This window comes from Hyla sarda, chromosome 3, assembly GCF_029499605.1.
Source record: "Hyla sarda isolate aHylSar1 chromosome 3, aHylSar1.hap1, whole genome shotgun sequence".
Classification (NCBI taxonomy): Eukaryota; Metazoa; Chordata; class Amphibia; order Anura; family Hylidae; genus Hyla; species Hyla sarda.
The window spans coordinates 222,248,982-222,266,134 of record NC_079191.1 but is presented as its reverse complement, the minus strand read 5'-3'; the positions used below and the strand labels follow the sequence as shown (position 1 = coordinate 222,266,134).

General features: G+C 43.9%; 1 protein-coding gene across 11 annotated transcripts in view; it reads right to left on the bottom strand.

Annotated features, from left to right (window-relative positions):
* Nucleotides 1-15,614, bottom strand: part of MANEA (mannosidase endo-alpha) — a 53,234-nt gene extending 37,620 nt beyond the window's left edge. For 2 of the 11 annotated variants that reach the window (XM_056566132.1, XM_056566140.1), the window contains exons 1-2: nucleotides 15,466-15,614; nucleotides 10,709-10,752 (exon numbers count right to left, since the gene is read on the bottom strand). The gene's annotated coding sequence lies outside the window, so the exon portion shown is untranslated. The other 9 variants (XM_056566136.1, XM_056566142.1, XM_056566139.1 and 6 more) reach the window with 8 other exon arrangements.
* Between the last annotated feature and the right edge of the window lie 1,539 nt (nucleotides 15,615-17,153).

Genomic DNA, 17,153 nt, shown 5'->3' with positions numbered 1-17,153 from the left:
TATACTGCAGATTTTGTAATATGTTCTGTTACTATGATATACTGCAGATTTTGTAATGTGTTCTGTTACCATGATATACTGCAGATTTTGTAATATGTTCTGTTACTATGATATACTGCAGATTTTGTAATATGTTCTGTTACTATGATATACTGCAGATTTTATAATATGTTCTGTTAGTATGATATACTGCAGATTTTATAATATGTTCTGTTACTATGATATACTGCAGATTTTGTAATATGTTCTGTTACTATGATATACTGCAGATTTTGTAATGTGTTCTGTTACCATGATATACTGCAGATTTTGTAATGTGTTCTGTTACCATGATATACTGCAGATTTTGTAATATGTTCTGTTACTATGATATACTGCAGATTTTATAATATGTTCTGTTAGTATGATATACTGCAGATTTTATAATATGTTCTGTTAGTGATATACTGCAGATTTTGTAATATGTTCTGTTACTATGATATACTGCAGATTTTGTAATATGTTCTGTTACTATGATATACTGCAGATTTTGTAATGTGTTCTGTTACCATGATATACTGCAGATTTTGTAATGTGTTCTGTTACCATGATATACTGCAGATTTTATAATATGTTCTGTTACTATGATATACTGCAGATTTTGTAATATGTTCTGTTACTATGATATACTGCAGATTTTGTAATATGTTCTGTTACTATGATATACTGCAGATTTTGTAATATGTTCTGTTACTATGATATACTGCAGATTTTGTAATATGTTCTGTTAATGATATACTGCAGATTTTGTAATGTGTTCTGTTACCATGATATACTGCAGATTTTATAATATGTTCTGTTACTATGATATACTGCAGATTTTGTAATATGTTCTGTTACTATGATATACTGCAGATTTTGTAATATGTTCTGTTACTATGATATACTGCAGATTTTGTAATATGTTCTGTTACTATGATATACTGCAGATTTTGTAATATGTTCTGTTAATGATATACTGCAGATTTTGTAATGTGTTCTGTTACTATGATATACTGCAGATTTTGTAATGTGTTCTGTTACTATGATATACTGCAGATTTTGTAATATGTTCTGTTACTATGATATACTGCAGATTTTGTAATATGTTCTGTTACTATGATATACTGCAGATTTTGTAATATGTTCTGTTACTATGATATACTGCAGATTTTGTAATATGTTCTGTTAATGATATACTGCAGATTTTGTAATGTGTTCTGTTACTATGATATACTGCAGATTTTATAATATGTTCTGTTACTATGATATACTGCAGATTTTATAATATGTTCTGTTACTATGATATACTGCAGATTTTGTAATATGTTCTGTTACTATGATATACTGCAGATTTTGTAATATGTTCTGTTACTATGATATTCTGCAGATTTTATAATACGTACTGTTACTATGATATACTGCAGATTTTGTAATATGTTCTGTTACTATGATATACTGCAGATTTTGTAATATGTTCTGTTACTATGATATACTGCAGATTTTATAATATGTTGTTACTATGATATACTGCAGATTTTGTAATATGTTCTGTTACTATGATATTCTGCAGATTTTATAATATGTTCTGTTACTATGATATACTGCAGATTTTATAATATGTTCTATTACTATGATATACTGCAGATTTTGTAATATGTTCTGTTACTATGATATACTGCAGATTTTGTAATATGTTCTGTTACTATGATATACTGCAGATTTTGTAATATGTTCTGTTACTATGATATACTGCAGATTTTATAATATGTTCTATTACTATGATATACTGCAGATTTTGTAATATGTTCTATTACTATGATATACTACAGATTTTGTAATATGTTCTGTTACTATGATATACTGCAGATTTTGTAATATGTTCTGTTACCATGATATACTGCAGATTTTGTAATGTGTTCTGTTACTATGATATACTGCAGATTTTATAATATGTTGTTACTATGATATACTGCAGATTTTGTAATATGTTCTATTACTATGATATACTGTAGATTTTGTAATATGTTCTATTACTATGATATACTGCAGATTTTGTAATATGTTCTGTTACTATGATATACTGCAGATTTTGTAATATGTTCTGTTACTATGATATACTGCAGATTTTATAATATGTTCTGTTACTATGATATACTGCAGATTTTGTAATATGTTCTGTTACTATGATATACTGCAGATTTTGTAATATGTTCTGTTACTGTGATATACTGCAGATTTTATAATATGTTCTATTACTATGATATACTGCAGATTTTGTAATATGTTCTGTTACTATGATATACTGCAGATTTTATAATACGTACTGTTACTATGATATACTGCAGATTTTGTAATATGTTCTGTTACTATGATATACTGCAGATTTTACTCATGTAATGTGCGATGGAAAATCTGCAGCGTATTTGGTGTTTAGGTGAAACCAGCTGAAACCATGTCAATGAATCACTGACCCATGCTGCTTCAGTCTTAGGTTACTTGCGAAAAGGTTGAATATACAACCGATTTTTCATGGATTTTCTGCATGCAATTCTGCAGTGGAAAATGCATCAAATTGTGGGATTTTGGTGCAGGTTTGCCCCAGCTGAAATAAAAAGAAACAACTAAACAGATTACTGTTTTGGGGTAGAAATGGAATTTAGTTTTTTTTTTTATTTTTTATTTTTTATTTGAAGGTGACACAAACTGGTAACTGGAACAGGTTACCACATACCAAAAGCAAGTGCCCACCTGCATGCTAGATCGTATAGAGGAACTTTTTAAATCTCCCAATTCAAGTGCTTCTAAAACATAAAAGCATACATCCAGACTAAAATGAAAACCTTACAATTTAACAGATCCTTATGTGTAGGCTCTTTGAACAATAAATAATGCGCGTGAGTTATAGAAGCAAGCGCTGACTAAGGATACGATCACACATACAGGATCCTGTAGATTTGATGCGCAGGATTTGTAACTGCAGATTAGAAGCTGTGCTCAGTCATTTAGTTTACAGTGAAATCTGTCCTGTCTCTGTCTCATGGCTCTCAAAGTGCCACATTGCCAGGTTCTGCTGCTACAGATTACTATGTATGTAAGTAAGTGCATAAAGTAAAGACTAAGGGGAGATTTATCAAAACCTGTCCAGAGGAAAAGTTACTGAGTTGCTCATAGCAACCAATCAGATCACTTCTTTCATTTCTCAGAGGCCTTTTCAAAAATGAAAGAAGCAATCTGATTGGTTGCTATGGACAACTCAGCAACTTTTCCTCTGGACAGGTTTTGATAAAACTTCCCCTAACTCTTTCTACTAGTTGTTATACCCTCTATCTGCTGAAATTTATCTAAGAACTTAACTTAAAGGAGTACTCTAGTGCTGAGCCTTTTCTCTAAATCATGCCGAATCTGCTAGCAGTTAAACAATTGAACCTCCACTTACCTCCAGCAGCTCACCTGGTGCCTCCTGGTTTTGGGTGTCGATGCGTCTGGCCACATCGATGTCCCAACTTGACCAGTGAGTTGCTGGGCAGCAATGTGACATATAAGGCCCCAGCACCAGGAAGAAGACTGGAAGAGGAGGGAGATTGCTGTGGCAAATGATTAGCTGCAGTCTGACGTGTATACTCCCGGGACCATCAAGAGGATTGCACCAGGGGAGTGGCGGGAGGTATATTGAGATTTTTTTTATTTATTTAAATTCTGGCAGTCTGGGCAGGATTTTGAAAAAAAAAGTTCTAGGGCGGGAGTACCCCATTACATCAAATGTCCACTGAACACCCCATGGTATACTTTTAGATAAATGTCATTTACTTTACTTCAACTAAATGTCATCACTAAAAACAGCCAATGCTGGCCACAAGGGGGAGTCAGTGTCTTCTAAAATGCCTTTCACTGGTGGTAGGCAAGTGGAGACCATCTCTAATAGCAGAGATGTCAAGATGAATTACAGAAAGTGGGGACAGGTCTCTGCCTTTGTCTGTGTGCTTCCATTTATAACATCAAGCAAGGACAGCAATTCCTGTGATCTTTAGTTTCCTGCCATAGCTTGTGCCTGCTAGGTATTGTAAAGTGCCTGCTTTGCTCTCTCATCGTTGTTCTTGTGCAATGTAATGTGTTAGATTTACTTAGCAGAAGCTGTGTATCAGAATTAGAGCAGAATTTAGATAATGATGATCATCGTGCACAGCTCAGTAACAGAGACGGAGCTGATCCACATCATCATTATATGTTCCCAGTTTTCTCTCATTGTCCCTGCCCCCTGCTGAGTACTATAGGCATCAAAAGAGCTTTAGACTGACTTATCAGAGGCTGTCTCTGCCTAAGTAATTCTTTTAGCAGCTAGATATAAAGCTATGTGGGATTACCATCATTATCTAGCTGCTGAAAGTATTGCTTATGCCCAGATGGTATCAAAAGGGCATTAGATTCTAGAACCTATTTGTGCTTAGAGGGTCTCTCGAAAGTTGAACTTCCGCCCATATTTAGGATCCTTATGGAGAGTAGCATTCCACACAAGGTGTTACAGTTGCTATCGTATGACACGTAACAAGTTTTGTGCACTAGCCCATTTCTATTTAACAGGACTTGTGCAAGGAACTCGCAGGGCATTATAAGGCTATATTCACATGGCGGAATTTCCGAGCTGAATTCAGTGGGAATATTGATTTCAGTGGGATTCTGCTGCATTATGCGTGAAATGCATGATTTTCGCATCAGAGATCGTTCACCGTGCTTCATTTATGATGTATAAAACCAATAGACACTTCTACCAGTGACGTCAACGCGTTTATGGCTAAGGAACAGTCGTCAACACGATTAAAAAGGTTATTCCGGGAAAGAAATGTATTTTTATATATCAACTGGCTCCAGAAAGTTAAACATTTGTAAATTACTTCTATTAAAAAATCTTATTCCTTCCAGTACTTAGCTGCTGAAGTTGAGCTGCTCTTTTCTGTCTTCCAGTACTCTCTGCTGACACCTCTGCTTGTCTCGGGAACTGCACAGAGTAGAAGAGGTTTGCTATGGGGATTTGCTTCTACTCTGGACAGTTCCTGAAGAACAACTCAACTTCAGCAGCTGATAAGTACTGGAAGGATTAAGATTTTTTTTTATAGAAGTGATTTACAAATCTGTTTAACTTTCTGGAGCCAGTTGTGAGATATACACAGTTTTTTCCCTGGATAACTCCTCTAAGTGCATTTCTTGCGCCAGAAATGCGTTGACTTCAATGGCTTTGAGTGTCTGTTGGTTTTATGCATCACAAATAAAGCACCTTGCAACGATCTCCGATGTCAGCTGGCTCCTTTTCTGCTGCTATTTCAAGTAAAGAAAGCCTAGACATGACTTGTCCCATGCAGATCAGAGGATAAGGATCATGGGCCACCTGAATTCTGCCATTTTAAATGCGTCTCTCTGTACCTGATCTGAGGCACGGATGGGGTTCAAATTTACAGGGACACTTTGAACAGTACTTTCAGCATACAGAAGGTGATGATGAACCCATATAGCTTAATATCTAACTGCTAACAATATCAGCCTCTGGTTAGTCAATCTAATGCCTTTTGATGCCTATTGAACAGAGTTGGGGGCAGGGAATTTTATCACTTTTCGCCTCCAGCTACTACATGATAGAGTACTTTGATTTATGTGTCTTCACTTTTAACAGTAAAGATCAACTCTGTTCTCCAACCACTGATTCTATATTGTGCTGGACAGTAGTGAATTGAAAGGGTCACTAACATTTAAAAATACTACATTTACCACATATCATAGAGACACCTCAAAAGGTTTTAATCGGTCTGGGTTTGGATCCCGAGAACCCAACGATCACTAGAACGAAAAGGGGTACTCCACTGCTCAGCGTTTGGAACAAACTGTTCCAAACACTGGAGTCGGCAACGGGAGTTTGTGATGGCAAAGCCCCGCCCTCTCAATGCAAGTATATGGGACAGCAGTCACGCCCCCTCCCATAGACTTGCATTGAGGGGGCGGGGCGTGACAACATGAGGGGCAGGGCTATGATGTCACCAGCTCCCGCCTCCAGTGTTCGGAACAGTTTGTTCCAAACGCTGAGCAGTGGAGAATCCCTTTAAGCCCTTTTCTCCACATCTCTCTACTTGGTGCAGGCAAGTTCTATAGATGGATTTTCCTGCAGTTCGGAAGGAGACAAGCATTTAGCAGAACACTTCTCTCCGCTTGTCCTAGCTGTAAGTGGGGTGTTAATACCCAGACACAATAGTATACTATAATGGATAAAGGTTGAAAGGGGTACTCCAGTGGAAAACTTTTTTTTTTTTTTCAACTGGTGCCAGAAAGTTAAACAGATTTGTAAATGACTTCTTTTAAAAAATCTTAATCCTTCCAGTACTTATTAGCTGCTGAATACTACAGAGGAAATTATTTTCTTTTTTAGAACACAGAGCTCTCTGCTGACATCATGAGCACAGTGCTCTCTGCTGACATCTCTGTCTATTTTAGGAACTGTTCAGAGCAGCATTTGTTTGCTATGGGGATTTTCTCCTACTCTGGACAGTTCTTAAAATGGACAGATGTGTCAGCAGAGAGCAATGTGGTCATGATGTCAGCAGAGAGCTCTGCGTTCCAAAAAGGGAACCATTTCCTCTGTAGTATTCAGCAGCTAATAAGTACTGGAAGGATTAAGATTTTTTTTATAGAAGTAATTTAAAAATCTGTTTAACTTTCTGGCACCAGTTGATAAAAAAATAATAAAAAAAAGTTTTCCACCGGAGTACCCCTTTAACCTCTTAAGGACCCAGGGCGTATGGATACGCCCTCACACCCTGGGCCTTAAGGACCCAGGGCGTATCCATACGCCCTGGCATTTTCCGGTCTCTGCCGCGCGCCGGGCAGAGATCGGAACTGGATGCCTGCTGAAATCCTTCAGCAGGCATCCAGGGCAAACGCCGAGGGGGGCCATGTAGGCCCCCCATGTCGGCGATCGCCGCAAATCGCAAGGGAAATCGCCCTTGTGATCTGCGGCGATACCGGGCTGATCGGGTCTCTGGGACCCGACCGCCCGGTAATTTCGCATGATCCCGGCTGTCACAGACAGCCAGGACCATGCTGGAGCCTAGGAGCAAGGTGGCAAGCCTGCCACCTCCTCCTATACCCTGCGATCTGTCGGTTAGTTAACCGACCAATCGCAGGAGGGGGGGCGGTTACTTCCTTCCGTCCTGCCCGGCCCCTGAAAGTCCGGAGAGGACGGGAGGAAGACCGGAGGACGCTGCGGGGTACGGGGGAGTGCTGGGGACCGGCCCCGGTACTTACCTCATCCCTGAAGACCCGGATCCCGGCGAGGAAGATGGCGGCGGCGGCGACAGGTGAGTAGATCTTCAGCCGCGGTCGGGCCCTTTACAGCAATGCACGTCGCCGTAAAGCGACATGCATTGCTGTAATGGGACCCTGTAAACTACAACTCACAGCATGCCCAGACAGCCCTTGGCGTCTGGGCATGCTGGGAGATGCAGTTTTGCAACATCTGGAGGTCCACAGTTTGGGACCACTGTGCCCTTCCAGATGTTGCAAAACTACACATCCTCAGCATGCCCTTACTGTCCAGGCATGCTGGGAGTTGTAGTTCTGTAACATCTGGCCCTTCAGATGTTGCATAACTACAACTCCCAGCATGCCTGGACAGTTTTGGCATACTGGGAGTTGTAGTTTTGCAACATCTGGAAGGGCACAGATTGGGAACCACTGTATTAGTGGTCTACAAACTAGTCCTCCAGATGTTGCAAAGCTACAACTCCAAGCATGCTGGGAGTTGTAGTTCGGCAACATCTGGCTCTAAAGATGTTGCCGAACTACTACTCCCAGCATGCTTGAGAATGCTGAGAGTTGTGGTTTTGCAACAACTGGAGGCACACTGGTTGGGAAAACATTGTCTGTTTCCTTACTCAGTGTTTCCCAACCCATGTGCCTCCAGCTGTGGCACAGCTATAACTACCAGCATGCACTGATAGACTGTGCATGCTGGGAGTCGTAGTTTTGCAACAGCTGGAGGTCCCCCCCTGTGAATGTACAGGGTACATTCACATGGGCAGGGGGCTTACAGTGAGTATCAGGCTGCAAGTTTGCGATGCAGAAAATTTTGCGCGGCAGCTCAAACTTGCAGCGGGAAAATCGCTGTAATCCCCCGCCCGTGTGACTGTACCCTAAAAACACTACACTACCATAAAATAAAAAGTAAAAAAAACACTACATATACACATACCCCTACACAGCCCCCCTCCCCAATAAAAATGAAAAACGTCTGGTACACCACTGTTTCCAAAATGGAGCCTCCAGCTGTTGCAAAACAACAACTTCCAGTATTGCTGGACAGCCGTTGACTGTCCAAGTATGCTGGGAGTTTTGCAACAGCTGGAGGCACCCTGTTTGGGAATCACTGGCGTACAATACCCCTATGTCCACCCCTATGCAAATCCCTAATTTAGGCCTCAAATGCGCATGGCGCTCTCACTTTGGAGCCCTGTCGTATTTCAGGGCAACAGTTTAGGGCCACATATGGGGTATCGCCGTACTCGGGAGAGATTGCTTAACAAATTTTGGGGGGCTTTTTCTCCTTTCACCCCTTATGAAAATGTGAAGTTGGGGTCTACACCAGCATGTTAGTGTAAAAAAATAAAAAAAATTTACACCAACATGCTGGTGTTGCCCTATACTTTTCATTTTGACAAGAGGTAAAAGGGAAAAAAACCCTGCCAAAATTTGTAACGCAATTTCTCCCGAGTACGGAGATACCCCATATGTGGGCGCAAAGTGCTCTGGGGGCGCACAACAAGGCCCAGAAGGGAGAGTGCACCATGTACATTTGAGGTGATTTGCACAGGGGTGGCTGATTGTTACAGCGGTTTTGACAAACGCAAAAAAAAAACGAAAGCCCACATGTGACCCCATTTCGGAAACTACACCCCTCACGGAATGTAATGAGGGGTGTAGTGAGAATTTACACCCCACTGGTGTCTGACAGATCTTTGGAAAAGTGGGCTGTGCAAATTAAAAATGTTGTACAGACCACTGTTCCAAAGATCTGACAGACACCAATGGGGGTAAATGCTCACTGTACCCCTTGTTACGTTCCTCAAGGGGTCTAGTTTCCAAAATGGTATGCCATGTGGGGGTTATTTTGCTGTCCTGGCACCATAGGGGCTTCCTAAATGCGACATGCCCCCCCGAGCAAAATTTGCTCTCAAAAAGCCAAATATGACTCCTTCTCTTCTGAGCATTGTAGTTCGCTCGTAGTGCACTTCAGGTCAACTTATGGGGTACCTCCATACTCAGAAGAGATGGGGTTTCAAATTTTGGGGGGTATTTTTTGCTATTAACCCTTGCAAAAATGTGAAATTTGGGGGGAAACACACATTTTAGTGAAATTTTATTTTATTTTTTTACATATGCAAAAGTTGTGAAACACATGTGGGGTATTAAGGCTCACTTAATTCCTTGTTACGTTCCTCAAGGGGTCTTGTTTCCAAAATGGTATGGCATGTGTTTTTTTTTTGCTGTTCTGGCACCATAGGGGCTTCCTAAATGCAACATGCCCCCCAAAAACCATTTCAGAAAAACGTACTCTCCAAAATCCCCTTGTCACTCCTTCGGTTCTGAGCCCTCTACTGCGCCCACCGAACACTTTACATAGACATATGAGGTATGTGCTTACTCGAGAGAAATTGGGCTACAAATATAAGTATACATTTTCTCCTTTTACCCCTCGTAAAAATTAAAAAATTGGGTCTACAAGAACATGCGAGTGTAAAAAATGAAGATTGTGAATTTTCTCCTTCACTTTCCTGCTATTCCTGTGACATACGTAAAGGGTTAAAATGCTGACTGAATGTCATTATGAATACTTTAGGGGGTGCATTTTTTATAATGGGGTCATTTATGGGGTATTTCTAAGATGAAGACCCTTCAAATCCACTTCAAACCTGAACTGGTCCCTGAAAAATAGTGAGTTTGGAAATTTTGTGAAAAATTGGAAAATTGCTGCTGAACTTTGAAGCCCTCTGGTGTCTTCCAAAAGTAAAAACTTGTCAATTTTATGATGCAATCATAAAGTAGACATATTGTATATGTGAAAAAAAAAATTAAATATTTTGAATATCCATTTTCCTTACAAACAGAGAGCTTCAAAGTTGGAAAAATGCAAAATTTTCAAATTTTTCATAAAATGTTCACATTTTTCACCAAGAAAGGATGCAAGTTACAATTTTTTTTTACCACTATGTTAAAGTAGAATATGTCACGAAAAAACAATCTCGGAATCAGAATGATAACTAAAAGCATTCCAGAGTTATTAATGTTTAAAGTGACAGTGGTCAGATGTTCAAAAAATGGCCGGGTCCTAAGGTGTAAAATGGCTGGGTCCTTAAGAGGTTAAAGAGATGAAGAATATCATACATTATATTGTCTATAAGGATAAATCTACGCAGCTTTTAAAGACCTCCAGATGTTCGGTGTCCTTTAAAATGTTGCTTAACAGCAAACATATCTGTCTAGAGATAAAAATGGACTATTGAACTTTACCTCCTACAAAAACCACAGAATTTTGTACACAGTTTACACCATACTTCTACATTAACTTACATAAGCAGCCTAATGTTCCAGTGGCTTTACAATAACTGTGTACATTATATAAAGTAATAGAAGCCTAATAAATCTGCTTTACCTTAACAAATGGAAAAGATCACATCACTGGAGCTAGTATCAGACCTGAAAGAGAACAAAGCAAGAACATATTACAAGACACATAAGAGGTATAACAAGACCTTCTTTACAGTCCTGTATTGTGCACGGGCATCTCTTACAGTACAGTCACACAAATGCTTGTCATACAACGCATTAACGTGGATTTGTACCTTACGAAGGAGGTTGCATCTCCGAAACGCATCATTGCCATTTGCCACTGTCCTCCGCTTTTTCATTGTACGTTTCCTTAAACACTTTAAAGGGGTACTCTGCTGCTAGACATGTTATCCCCTATCCAAAGGATAAAGGATAACGTCTCTGATGACTAACCGGATGACTAACGAATACAGCCACCACGCCCCCTCCAGTGATCTCTATGGGAGGAGGTGTGATGGCCGATTCATGATCACGGAAGTGCCAGCTTAGAGATCGCTAGGGGGTCCCATCGGCCGGACTCCACACGATCAGACATGTTATCCCGTATCCTTTGGACCCTTTAAAAACATAAGAACGCTGTGAATTATAGTTAAGCTTCTGTCACAATCTCGAGCATACAGCATACCCGACAGTACTAATAAAATCATCAGAATGGATATATTTATCAATATGCAACCTGATTCTGATGGATATAGTCATTCTTTCATTAGGGGTTCAATTATGACAGGTGGATAGTTCTCAATGTTCCGCTCCCGTCCTAGTCCTGTAAAAAACGACACCTTGCTGAAATGTTATCGGGAGAAGATTTCTGCTGAATGTTTTTCCCACGGATCCTCTCTGTTTATCTCAGCCAGGCCACAGCGTGCCATCATATAGCTTTGACGTGTACCTGTTGTTTTAGGTGACTATTCCGAATAAGCTGTCAGATGTGAACATAAACAATAGCAGTGATTTTGGTCAGTATATAACTTGTAGACCGTATTTTCCTCCAGTTTTCCCCTGCAGGCAACAGTCAGTTTTCCATAAACTTCCTTACAGCGTTGTTAAAGGGGTTCTCCGGTGCTTAAACATCTTATCCCCTATCCAAAGGATAGGGGATAAGATGCCTGATCGCGGGAGTCCCGCCGCTGGGGACCCCCGGGATCATGCATGGGGCACCCTGTTTGTAATCAGTCACCGGAGCGTGTTCACTCCGGGACTGATTACCGGCGACTACAGGGCGGGCGGCGTGTGACGTCACACCTGCGCCGGCGTGTGACATCACGCTCCGCCCCACAATGCAAGCCTACGGGAGGGGGCGTGATAGCTATCACGAGGGATGTGGCCAATCCCCGCTGCGAGAATACAGCTTTCGGAACATTTACTTCTGAATGCTGGCCAGTGGAGTACCACTTTAAAGACTAGCTGTTATGATGAAACAACATTTCAAGAGAAAACTAATAAAACAACATACAGTGACCACCCGACCTCCGATGGCCCCGAAATACGATAATTTCAACATGCGATGGCCATCGCATGTTGAAGGCAGCATCAACATACGATGCTTTTGTATGTCGGGGCCATCGCATAAACGGCTATCCGGCAGCGCAGACTGCTTCAGCTGCCACCGGATAGCCGTTTACAGTGCCCCGTGGGGTCCGCTGACGATCACTTACCTGTCCTCGGGGCTCCGGCGCGTCCTCTTCAGGATCCCCTGCATGGCCGGCATTCTCCATCGTCGTCATCACGTCGCTGCGCAAGCCGTCCCGTCATCCAATAGGAGTGGCGTGCGTAGCGACGTGATGGCGGCGACAGAGAGTGAGGATGCCAGGGAAGCAGAGGCCTTGCCGGAGCGTCGGGGACACCTCGGGGATGCGGCGACATCCAGGGCAGGGGTGACGGTCCGGAGCGTCGAGGACACGCGAGTATAACCTCCAATACCAGTGGTCTTCAACCTGCGGACCTCCAGATATTGCCGTTGGCTGTCCGGGCATGCTGGGTGTTGTAGTTTTGCAACATCTGGAGGTCCGCAGGTTGTACACCACTGTCCTATACTTTACATTGCACGGATCCCTCAACATGCGATGGTTTCAACAAACGATGGTCCATTTGGAACGGATTACCATCATATGTTGAGGGACCACTGTAATAGCATGGTAGCGAAATGAGGGCAAAATGATCCTTCTAGATCTCCTTTAGATGTCTGCCTCTGGTCAAAGCAGGGTCCGGCCTATCTGTTTAGTTACACTATGTATGTATTTTATGTTATGTTTATGCAACAGTCTAATGTTCTTTGTATTGTCATATAAAATCTGTTTGCTTAGATTGCGGATTTTAGACAAGTTGCAGAGGAATGCGAGGGCACTTTTTAGGCCATAAAACAGATGGACATTCTAAACAAATGACCCAAACCTTCAGAATCATAGACTACTAAGGTCATGTGACCTGCAGCTTATCTGCAACCACTTCCCTGTAAGACCACCTCGACATGGCAGTATTTGGGTAGGTAATTAGCAACTGTATTTTTAAGACAAAACTAGGAGTGGGGGTCAAGTCAAGTCAAAGTTATTAAAGGAAAGCTGTCAGTAAACCCTACTCTCCCCCCCCCCCCCCCCCAAAAGACGGGCGGTGCTGCGGACGAGTGGGGCTAATCAGAGGTACTGGCTGGTAGTGCAGTGGACGCTGAATAATATGCTGCCTACCATGCCTGGAACCGCCCCGCCGTTCGCCCGTTATCTTCATTCTTCTAGATATACAAATGAGCAGCTAACTGGCATGGGCGGGGTTACAAGGCCCCTTCTTGCACTCTGACGTCAGCGCCGCGCAGGTTATGAATATTCATCCCCTCCCTCCGACTGTTCCTCCCCTCCCCGCTCTGTACTGGACTCCACTGAGGAGGGGATGACTAGTCAAAAGACGGGCGGTGCTGCGGACGAGTGGCGCTAATCAGAGGTACTGGCTGGTAGTGCGGGGGACGCTGATCAATATGCTGCCTACCATGCCCGAATTCTCCCCGCCGTTGATTGTTATCTTCATTATTCTGGATATGCAAATAAGCTGCTAACTGGCATGGGCGGGGTAAGGCTGGGTTCACATGATGTTTTTGCCATACTGTTTTCAATCAGTTTTTCTTAAGAATCAGCCAGTACCTCTGGTTAGTGCAGGGGGGAGTTTACTGACAGTTTTCCTTTAACCCCTATACCAGTGGTCTTCAACCTGCGGACCTCCAGATGTTTCAAAACTACAACTCCCAGCATGCTCAGACAGCAAACGGCTGTACGGGCATGCTGGTAGTTGTAGTTTTGTAACATCTGGAGGTCCGCAGGTTGAAGACCCCTGCCCTAGAGGATGCAGGGCACCAAGGAACCCTCCCCCCCCAGGAGAAATGGCAGGAGCTGTGCTCACTTCATAGAGCATGATGATGCCCGGTAACACTTTTCCCTGTATGTGATATCATACCGACATTAATAACTGACACAGGGGAGAGATGAGGGGACAGTAATAACTGACACAGGGGGGAGATGAGGGGACAGTAATAACTGACACAGGGGGGAGATGAGGGGACAGTAATAACTGACACACAGGGGGGGATGAGGGGACAGTAATAACTGACACACAGGGGGGGATGAGGGGACAGTAATAACTGACACAGGGGGGAGATGAGGGGACAGTAATAACTGACACAGGGGGGGGGGATGAGGGGACAGTAATAACTGACACAGGGGGGAGATGAGGGGACAGTAATAACTGACACAGGGGGGAGATGAGGGGACAGTAATAACTGACACAGGGGGGAGATGAGGGGACAGTAATAACTGACACAGGGGGGAGATGAGGGGACAGTAATAACTGACACACAGGGGGGGATGAGGGGACAGTAATTACTGACACAGGGGGGAGATGAGAGGACAGTAATAACTGACACAGGGGGGAGATAAAGGGTCAGTAATGACTGTCACACAGGGGGGAGATAAAGGGTCAGTAATGACTGTCACACAGGGGGGAGATAAAGGGTCAGTAATGACTGTCACACAGGGGGAGATAAAGGGTCAGTAATGACTGTCACAAAGGGGGGAGATGAGGGGACAGTAATAACTGTCACACAGGGGGGAGATGAGGGGACAGTAATAACTGTCACACAGGGGGGAGATGAGGGGACAGTAATAACTGACACAGGGGGGAGATGAGGGGTCAGTAATAACTGACACACAGGGGGGAGATGAGGGGACAGTAATGTCATGGTGCGTGACCTGCAGCATCCTGGCTACTAACTATTTTTAGCTGGCTCCTAGATTTATTATACATTTGTCAAGCTCTGTTAGAATTGGATCACTGTATTGATTTCCCTCCCGGTATATACTTGTGATGATGATTGTGGCTGGTGTACAGTTATATAATACATGTGGAGCACACCTCTACGTCTCCTCTCCCCAGTGATGCGCCAGTCACATGACATGCTGTCAGTCATGTGCTCCACTCTTTTGGGGGCAATCCCTCCATACCTTGGAGTGTATATCACACAGCAGAGTCTGGGTCACAATGTCAGAGATTAGATACATGACCCCTGGTATCCCTACAGTCACATGGTTCCTACTCAGAGGGACAGGCGCTGGACCTCATTGTACCTCTCACCACACACAAACATATGGCTCTGCAAAGCCTGCAACTGCTTCACTCTGCACTATATTCTCCAAGCTGAACACCACACGACATCCCCTGTGAGAGCCATAGAGACGGCAGGTGCATCCCTGACACCCAGCGGCGGGAACAGACAGCAGGGGGTAGATACCCTGGCACAGAGCTGCTCGGGTGGTACATTACCTCCTCAGGTCCCTGCACGGAGATGGCTAGTCACACGGCCGACACTTCCTGGATGACAGGCTGCGGGGAGGAGCTGTGTGTGTTGGGAGGAGCAGAGCTGTGTGTGCTGGGAGGAGCAGAGCTGTGGGTGCTGGGAGGAGCAGAGCGGAGTGTGCTGGGAGGAGAGGAGCAGAGCTGTGTGTGCTGGGAGGAGCAGAGCTGTGGGTGCTGGGAGGAGCAGAGCTGTGTGTGCTGGGAGGAGAGGAGCAGAGCTGTGTGTGCTGGGAGGAGCAGAGCGGTGTGTGCTGGGAGGAGAGGAGCAGAGCTGTGTGTGCTGGGAGGAGAGGAGCAGAGCAGAGTGTGCTGGGAGGAGAGGAGCAGAGCTGTGTGTGCTGGGAGGAGCAGAGCGGTGTGTGCTGGGAGGAGAGGAGCAGAGCTGTGTGTGCTGGGAGGAGCAGAGCAGAGTGTGCTGGGAGGAGAGGAGCAGAGCTGTGTGTGCTGGGAGGAGCAGAGCAGAGTGTGCTGGGAGGAGAGGAGCAGAGCTGTGTGTGCTGGGAGGAGCAGAGCAGAGTGTGCTGGGAGGAGAGGAGCAGAGCTGTGTGTGCTGGGAGGAGCAGAGCAGAGTGTGCTGGGAGGAGAGGAGCAGAGCTGTGTGTGTGCTGGGAGGAGAGGAGCAGAGCTGTGTGTGCTGGGAGGAGCAGAGCTGATACTACTACTACTACTACTCTCATCCTGCCCCCATACAATGCTGGGAGGAGCAGAGCTGTGTGTCCTAGGAGGAGCAGAGCTGTGTGTGCTGAGAGGAGCAGAGCTGATACTACTACTCTCATCCTGCCCCCATACAATGCTGGAAGGAGCAGAGCTGATACTACTACTACTCTCATCCTGTCCCCATACAATGCTGGGAGGAGCAGAGCTGTGTGTCCTAGGAGGAGCAGAGCTGTGTGTGCTGAGAGGAGCAGAGCTGATACTACTACTACTACTCTCATCCTGTCCCCATACGATGCTAGGATGTAACACTACAACAGCCAACATAGAGGAGCGAAGCAGGAATAATGAATGGATAAGATAGACAGACCAGTGTTCCCGAACTGGTTGGCAAATACTGAGAGAGACAGACAGGTGATAGATAGTAGGGTTGAATATTGCCATTTAGATATGCAATTGCAATATAATACTTCAGTGATTCACCATTGGAGTGACGCGGCCCCCGTGGGAAAATGGCGGCTGAATTTATAATTTTTTTTTTTTAACTTTTATTTTATTTTTCAAAATTCCCACCTTGTGGTAAGCGTCATGACGCTTACCGCTGGACGAAGCAGTTGTGGGGCACTTACTGCCAACACATCGAAGGCGTCCCTCGGGAAAGGAGCCTCTGTTCACCTGACTACTTAGGTGAGATGGTCGGGGTGCAAGGGGGGGGGGGGGTCTACCTGCTGAAGTCCCATCACTATGGACGTGTTTCCCAACCCGAGTGCCTCCAGCTGTTGCAAATCTATAACTCCCAGCATGCTCGGACAGCCTTTGGCACCCAGGTTGAGAAACATGTCTGGACAGCATTTGGCTGGCATGCTGGAAGTTGTAGTTTTGCTCCAGCTGGAGACACACTTTTGGAAAACACTGGACTAATGGCCTACCTACCAAATGTGTTCCCTGCCTGCCTACCCAACTACCAAGCAAACATATTACCTGCCTACTACCGAGCAAGC